The sequence below is a fragment of the Labrus bergylta genome, chromosome 24, assembly GCF_963930695.1.
Source record: "Labrus bergylta chromosome 24, fLabBer1.1, whole genome shotgun sequence".
Lineage (NCBI taxonomy): Eukaryota > Metazoa > Chordata > Actinopteri > Labriformes > Labridae > Labrus > Labrus bergylta.
This window is the reverse complement of record NC_089218.1, coordinates 12,368,113-12,377,179: the sequence shown is the minus strand read 5'-3', so window position 1 is coordinate 12,377,179 and position 9,067 is coordinate 12,368,113.

Genomic DNA, 9,067 nt, shown 5'->3' with positions numbered 1-9,067 from the left:
TCGTTAACATGTATCACACCACCGACATACAAAAGAGAAACACAATGTTTAAAACGGAAATCTTTTGCTTACAATTGTTTTGTTCAGTAATACTTTGTATTTAGTTGCAATTAAGAGTTTAAAAAAGTTGACAATACACAATTGGCGATATCAGGAATGGTCATTCAGTGACCTATTTAATTTAGTACCTTAATACATTTAATACATACCGAAATCGTTATTAATAGAGGGGGCAGGACTAATCTTTACCAACAAACAGGGGACTTGTCTTCCCCTGCCTTCATTCAAACTAAAAGAGAAAGAAGGAAGGAAGGAAATAAGATGTGTATTCAATCTTTTGGACCGGAACACGTGGCAATGAGAGCCATTTTACTGCTCGACGGTTGTTGTTTTTTTTCCATCCTACCCTGCGTCTACTCGCAAATTTAAAGGCCCTGACACACCAAGGAGACCGTCGCTCGTCGGTGAGCGGTCGTCGCCCTAGTTTTTGTGGTGTGTCCAAATGTAGGCCCAGTTGGCCTACATTTGGCCAATTCCACGTGTTGAATCAGCGTCGTCAGTCGCCTGCGCGGTTGGTGAGAGGAATCTCTCTGACTCTCTATGATTCTGTTCAGCGAAACAGGATTTTCACCTTTTCATCAGCTATTATTCTCCATTAGAAGTTCCTATATTACGAGTGTTGAGCGACAGCAGTCAGAAAATTGTCTTCTCGTATCATAACAACGATTTATTTATCCGCGTTCTCTTCCGGTTTCCCCCTTTTTGGAATGACGATTACAGACTATCGCCCCCTGCTGGCATGGAGAGTTATTGCCTCTCAGGCATGCGCAGAACATACATGGTGGTTGTCCGTCGGCTGCAGTCTTTGCGATGTGTTCTAGTGAAACTTTTTGGCCAAGACAAAAGGCGTCGTGCGCCGACGCCACAGGCGGCCTTCTTTGCCGTATGCTTGGTGAGTCAGGGCCTTAAAGTAGCATCAGTTGCACAAAATGAATAAAATGACGACAGAGATTTTAACATGAAATGTTGCACCAAAGTCCATGCATGCAAGGAGAGACTTTACAGCAGGCGAGTCCGCTTCAGACTCCGCTCACAACGCGTACGGCGACTAGTTCAACCATATCATATGATAATATGGTTTCAGTAAAAGACAAGATAAATGCAATGGTTCCTCTAACATTATAAGCCTAATCAGGGTAACATCAAGCTAATGACCTGACTCCCCCATCTTGCCAAGTCTGCTATTTTACTGTTAAATATAACACGTAACCAAAAACAAAACCACAAACGAACGCTCTACATAATATTAACAATATCAACATTACTTTAAACTAATAGTTTCAAACTTCATGTTATCTATTTCATGCTCAGCAGTTGCAGGTAGCGCCGACATTTAAGCTAGTTATCGTACATTTAGCATGGGGAGTTCGATGGAATTCAGTATTTTAAGATACAAAACCAGCTGTAGGATATTGTTAACAACAATATAAAGTTATTTCTATATTCTACCCCGGGTAAAATGCCAAATACTTAACTTAATATGAAAAAACAGACACTTACTGCAGTCCGTCTTCACAAAGAAAATATCGCCATGCACTTGCAAAATTCTGGTCTTGGTCGGTAGTCACAGGGCAGAGGTGGGAGGGGCTTTCAAGAGTGCCTTTGACACTACGTCCTCTTACTCCAAGAATTCTCACCAACACTAGGGCGCATCTTACACCACCTGTTGTTGCAATGACTCTGGCAGAGTCATTATACTTTTACACTGCATATTTTTCACTGGGGAATTTACTGTGTAAAATCTTTATTAAAAAGGAGGAAATGGATCCACCCTAGTATTTTTCATTAAGACCGGTTGGGTCTATAGTTTTTAGTAGATGGATTCATTTCCTCTCCGCCGCTTGTCTCTGGACAGTCGTCCAGTCCCTGTTGCTATACAGGCCCATGCTCTCAACATTGTGTTGGCCGTGGAGTTTAAAATGTGCATACAAGACACTGGTACCATTCCCGCTGTTCATTTAGTAAAAGTGCTGCTTTATTCTAGCTGTTATGTCGTTCCTGATCTCCTCCACATAGAGTCTGTGGCAGGCCTTGATTGCCCTGATTGTCCTCACCTGTGTCTTGTTAGTCTCACCTGTGTCTGATTACCCTATGTCTATTTAGTCTCTGTGTTTCTTCCCTTCTGTGTCGGTTCATTGTTGTTTGTATGTCAGTTACTTGTGGTTTCCTTGTGGCTAGTTTTCTACTGTAGTAAGTTATGTGTTTGCCTTTGGCCTTTTTATTTAAATAACTATTTTTTTGTTAGATCTGCATCTGGGTCCTCCTCTTAGTTTTTCTCGAACTGTGACAGAATGAACCGACCCACTCCCCTGTCCCTGTGGGAGGTCCTGCCCACTCCTATGACTCCTTTGTCTCTGTGGGAGGTTCTGCCCACTCCTCTTTCCTGGTTAGAGGTCCTGCCCACTCTCGTGTCTCTGTGGGAGGTCCTGCCAGCTCCTGATTCCTCGTTGGAGGTCCTGCCCACTCCTGTTTCCTCGTCAGAGGCCCTGCTGACTCCTGTGCCCTCGTCAGAGGTCCTGCTGACTCCTGCGTTCTCGTCAGAGGTCCTGCTGACTCCTGCGTTCTCGTCAGAGGTCCTGCTGACTCCTGCGCCCTCGTCAGAGGTCTTGCTGAATCCTGCGTTCTCTTCAGAGGTCCTGCTGACTCCTGTACCCTCGTCAGAGGTCCTGCTGACTCCTGCGTTCTCGTCAGAGGTCCTGCTGACTCCTGCGTTCTCGTCAGAGGTCCTGTTGACTCCTGCACCCTCGTCTGAGACCCTGACGACTCCTGCACCCTCGTCGGAAGTCCTGCTGACTCCTGCTGACTCCTGCTGACTCCTGCCCCCTCGTCAGAGGCCCTTCCCGACTCCTGTAGTAAGTTGTGTGTTTGCCTTTGGCCTTTTTGTTTAAATAAATATTTTTTGTTAGATCTGCATCTGGGTCCTCCTCTTAGTTTTTCTCGAACTGTGACACCCCTGCCCTAATATCTATAGAGTGCAGAGCCTCCATTACAGCAGAGGAAGTGATGTGTTTGATGTGTTTTTAGGGTGCTGTGAGTTGAGACTGTCCAGAAAAGTCAGAAAGTCCTGTTGTGTGCCATCCCATAGGCTGAAGATGTCGTCCAGGTACCGGAAATACAGGAGGGGTTTGATGAGGAGTTTGGTGAAAGCCGTTTCCCCCCCAGTGGGCCAGGTAGATATCGGCATATGCTGGGGCATATTTCTGGCCCATCGCACAGCTGCACAGCTGGAGATAGCGCTGGCTGTTGAATATGAAGTCGTTACGGGTGAGGGTCATCGATAGTAGCTGTAAAATGTGGCTGTTGGGTCTGGATGGGTCTGGGTGTTTGTTGAATATATGTTGTATTGCAGCTAATCCGAGTGGTGTTTCTATATTAGTGTAAAGTGAATCTATGTCTATGGAGAAGAGGAATGTCTGGCCGGGTACCTGCAGGTGTTTGATTTTATTAACAAAATGGTAGGTGTCCTTGATGTAACTGGGGTGAAGTTTGGCAAGTGGGTTGATGAAATGGTAGATATATTCTGTTATTGTGTATGTTTCCGAGTTACAGTCACTGATGATGGGGCGGCTGACCGGAACAACAGAGGGGACCGTCCAGGTCTCAGGAGGCTTGTGGATCTTGGGGAGCAGATAGAAGAGACAGGGCTGGGCTCACTGGGACCGTCCAAATATTGTTTTTGTTTGAAATTTATTAATTTTTGTCTGTAGAGTGTCTCTGTAATCTTTCTAACTAGTGTCTGTGTCTCTAATTGTAGTGGGTGTGTCAGTGTTTTATAATATGTGCTGTTATTTAACTGTCTGTGTGCTTCTAAGATATAATTGTCCCTATCCTGAATAACTATTTGGCCCCCCTTATCTGCTGGCTTAATGACTATGTGTTTGTGATTACCCAATGTTCTGATGATGCGTTTGTGTTCCTGACTAATGTTGTGCGTTCTGTGTGGCAGGGGTCGCCAATGTGTGAGTGCGAGGTTGTTTTTATGGATGAGTTGAGAAATGGCAGGTGAAAGTGTGTCTGCACTGAAAAAAGTGAAACTGCCGTGTCGTTTATTTGAAATGCATTTTTATATTGGACTAAGTGAAAATCATGCTTTCTGTTTCAAACCTGTTTTGTCTAGTTTGCCTTAAAGCAGATAATGAACCCCCTAGAACAAATTAAAAGAACAAAGTTTTATGTCATGTGACCACTCGACGTCACATCTCCTTGCTCGCGCCAGCCAGCGTTTTTACCGTCCGCCATTACCTCGCTTCGAATGTGAAGACTCCGTCACTCCGTGGCCCAATATATATGGAAATATTATGGGACTGTCATGTGATAATGCGCGTTTATCTTTAGTGAATATGCTTTATTATTTATCTTACATGTACCGCAACCATCAACTTTTTTTTTTTCTTTTCTTGCAAGCATTAACTAGTGTAGACCTTCGAGGTATCTGTATATGAGAAGGCAAATAAATGTCCGAATCAGTTGGAACGGGGTGCGTGTAATGTCCGATTGAGCCCGTGTGTGATTAGAGCCGTCCATTGGGTCAGCACAACTCAGAAAAGTAATTCAGGCGGCTGAAGAGGAGCCGTTCTGTCTCAGTGTTTTCCTGAGGGCGGGGCTGAACTGTAAGTGGCATAAACAACCGGGAAAAAAAAAAAAAAAAAACATTTATTAAAACTTAATTTGACAGTTTGGCGCTGGTTCGCCTGCCGTGTCTCTCAGTCATTGCCGATGTGTAGAGTCACCGTTTGTTTACTGCATGTAAACATTCAGTTTAAAGCCATTTCAGACATGCACTCCTTTATTATAATCCGACACACTCCAAACAGTGAATCCGTTCAGATAAGCAATAGAGGGTGTGATTAATAGTACAATATGTGATTAATTAAATACATTACATTATAGACAAAGAGTTCTGATTGAAGAGGAAGATGTCATATTCCATTGTTTCATCTGTCAGTTTATAATGCAGTATAGTACAATATTACCAGTGTGATTTAGGTCTAATTAATGATTTACAGCTTTAAGAAACCAGCTGTGAGGTCTGCAGTGGAGAAGAAACCAGCTGTGAGGTCTGCAGCCTCACAGAGAAGCAGCAGCAGAGCCCACAGTGTCACAGGGAGAGGAGGGAGTGATGCGGCACAGAAAGTAGTCCCCACAGGAACACCATCGTCTGTAACAAGAACACGTGTGTGTTCAGATTAACAGAGTCTGTCTGACAGTGATAAGGAAATAAACCACAAGAAGATCCTCTCTGTTATAAACCACGAGTCACACCTCAGCTATTAAAAACACAACGGACAATACGAGCAAACACGACAAGTATGTGTGTCAAACTGTCCGCCTGTATCCATTTCCAGACCCACTGCTGTGGAGCAACATTTGTAAAACCTCACGAGTCCGTTCTTGTTTAATAACTTTACTTTGGGTCAAAGTAAAAAAAAACTTTCTTGGCTTTAAAAGGTTTATTTTTGGGCATAAGAGACGTGACAGTAGAGTCAGAGATCGGGGAGAGAGAGAGTGGGGAAACGTGCCACAGGTCGGATTTGAACCCAGTCTGGTATCATGATCTTTATTGACTGGCTGTGGATCATGTTTAGAGATCAAACACTTCCTGGTCGTCCCTCTGGGGTCCTCTGACCTCTCTGTGATTCACAGAGCAAGTCTTTATGGACATGTTGTTTACCGCCTGCAGTTTGATCAGTTAGAGCCCCACCTGTGTTTGGTGACCAGTGGGACGGTCCAGTGAACGGCACAGGCTCCCGCCTCTGCTCCCCCTGGAAGTGATCTTTCAACTTCAGCCTCCTGTGGAAGGTGTGCAGGCAGAGCCGGCCCTAACCATTTTGGTGCCCTAGGCAAGATTTTAGCGGTTGCCCCTTAAATTGCAGCCAGTTTGACCACTAATATATTATATTCATCCACTTAAAGAAAACTGGCATACAGTTTTATGTTTAACATTATTTATTTATTTAAAAATAGAAAATACTTATAAATAAACATGAATAAAATGGTAATATTTTTTATAAATAAATACAAATAACTAGTGTAATAGAACAAACAATACCAAACAGTACCTCCCCGGTTACAGCAGAGTATGGTTTTAAATGTTTTGATTGCATCTGGAGAGAGAAGATGAGCATTTGTAAAACAATCTGCATTTTATAATATAGTGTGAACACAAAATATTATTTTCTGTTCAGAGCAGTACAGAAACGTCAGCATAGTTTTTCAGGTGAGCCCAAACGTTTTCCTAACAACCAGACCTACAGCATGCACAACTATCTATACAGTGAGGACTTCTAGCACAAAATGCATTCATGCTCTTAGACATCCATACTCTAAAGGCAAGAGCTTAAAACTATTAATGACAACAGGAAAATAAACATTTTAATCGACTAGGGTGAAAGCTAACTAAATACACAAAGATGTCAATAAATATAAAAGTAGGTTTTGTGTCCCAAACAACATAAGAAAAGAAGAAGTGTATTTCTTACACTGGTTATTTTTTTAACATGAATAATCTTTACCTAATAAAAGTACAGTGGAAATAACTGATGTTAACTGGAGCTAGGAAACACTGACGTTACTATCATCCATCCATAACAAGCTAGCTTAACTACAACAGATAATTGATCCGTGCAGCACGTTACCTTTGTGTCTTTTTCATATTTTTCCTCCTCTTCTTCTTTTTCGTCCCTGGGATCCCGAGGGCTTTGTTGTTTTTTACATCACGGTCATTTATAAACGTGATATTAAGTACGGTCAGTGTCTCTCACTTCTAATAAGTCAGCTGCCCTCCTCCTCCACAATGAGCAGGTAACGAGCAGCTGTGTTGTGATCAGCCATGTCAGGCAGGAGACAAGAAAATAGAACCTTTTTAAATGAGTTGTGTTTTCATGGCTTCTTTTGTATCATTACTAAATAAAAGCATGAAAATTATATTCAACTTTTCTGCCGCACTCATTTGGGGCACCAGCAGCGCCCCCTATGGATGATGGCGCCCCTAGCATTTGCCTATACTGCCTATGCCACGGGCCGGCCCTGTCCCCTCTGAGCTCCGGTCGGGTGGGTGGGTGTGGGGATGAAGGTGAGACCTTTTTCTAATATCTCCAGCTGCACGGCTGTGAGGGAGAAAACGGCACAGAGGTTGGTGATGTTGGACTGGTGGGGAGTTGTGATATGACAGTTGTCCCCAGTTATAAGTTTAATTGCTGTTTCCAGTACCTGAACAACATCCCGGCCGTGTCTGAAGTCCAATGTATGTGGTCCTTGTCTGTCTGGAAGAGTAGTGGGTTTATTTCGGGTATGAAATTGTATTTGGAAGCTATTGTTTCGTTGAGTTTTGTCAGTAGTGTCTGTTTGTATTTGTCCAGTCTGGTTGAAAAGTTTATGACGAATGGTGGCGTTGGGGAAAGTGGTCTGGCTGGTCCTCCACATAGTCTGTAGCTGTTTGAGTTGTGTGGTGGGGTCATGTTCTGAGAGGCAGTTATTGAGTCTGACTGATAGCATTACCTGTGTGGTGTTGTGGCATGGGTTGAGTTTCTTGAGTATGCTGGCTATGTGATGGAAGTTGGCTCCGGGAAAACTGTCTACCTGTATGTGTGGGTCGGTGAAAGGAGGGATCCGGGAGAGGTTGGAGTCACCTATAATGAGTGTCTTCTTCCGGACCTCCAGTGACCAGTCCTGTATCTTTCTGTTAGTGCGTGGGTGTGTGTGGGGTTCCGGCCTACTTGGGGAGCCATGTGCCGCCACAGAGGCCCTGGTGGTGTAAGAGGTGGATATCTCAGATGTTGGGGTTGTTTTCAGCTTTCAGCAGAGGGGCACGACAAGGGTTCAGGTTAGGGGGGGGGGGGGGGGGGGTAAGGTAGTAGGGAGGACAGGGGAGGAGGAGGAGGGAGGGCAGGTAGCAGTAGGTAGGAGAGGAGGGCGAGGGAGGTTACAGTGGGTGATAGATGGACCGGAAAAAGGATTTTAAGTTTCCATGGACAAACAGGTAGAGAGGCTGTAATAGGTACATTGAATGTGTGAACATCAGTGATAAAAAAGCTGCTACAAGCTCAAACTGTTGATTTACGTCTAAATGTATCTCTGAGTCATATTTCTATGGAATAAATCATCATATGATATTTAAATCTCTGATATAAAGGTAGTTCAAGCACCAAATCACATGAATTCCCCTCCAGTCAAAGGTCACTGAGATCTATGCTAAGATAGTTATCTTTAACAGCAGTTGAACTGTTCTCATCATGATCACATTTAGCTGATGACTGTTTATAGAGATTATTTGTGGGATAAGTAATAGGTGGTAAACATGAAGGTACAAAACGTCATCTTTCCATCAGATGTAGAAGCAAATAGTGTGTGTGTGTAAGAAGCTTTTATTAGTAAAGAAGAAGCTTTATCTGTGTAGCTCTAGTCAGCCATTGAAGCTAGCTAGTTCATGTTACTACTAATGTTAGCTTCATAAGCAAGTTTCAGTTTTGTGCTTGTTAAACTTGTAACTTGTGTAAAATGTATCAGAATTTCTATGAACATTTTAACCCTTTGGCACACATCATGCAGAGAAAAGGATTTTGCTTGGAAGAAGCCGTTCGTGCTTTTTCAGAAAAAAGTCCTGTTCTAACAAAAAAGATGTCAGAACAATGGAGGAGGCGGAAGTCACTATGCCTATCGAAACCCGAGAGTCGCGTTAAGACACGATCTGTAAAAAGAGCAGGTGAAAAGAGGAAGATATCTGAGGAAGATGCTGATTCTTTTGGTAAGTAAAGACATATAACTAGCTACCTAGTTAGCTAGCTAACATTAGCTGGATAGTTTGTTGTCAGTAACTTTTAGTTATTGTCATGTATTGGTTAGATAAGTCACATGAAGGTTCAAGTCCCGACCCTCCACACAGACACACCAACTGTTGAAGGAAGATTTGAACCGCAGACAGCAGAGTGAGGAAGGGGAGTCTGTCCTCTTCAAACAGTTTTTATTCTTCATGTGTCAAACACACCAATCATGAAAGAGTCAGTGTGAT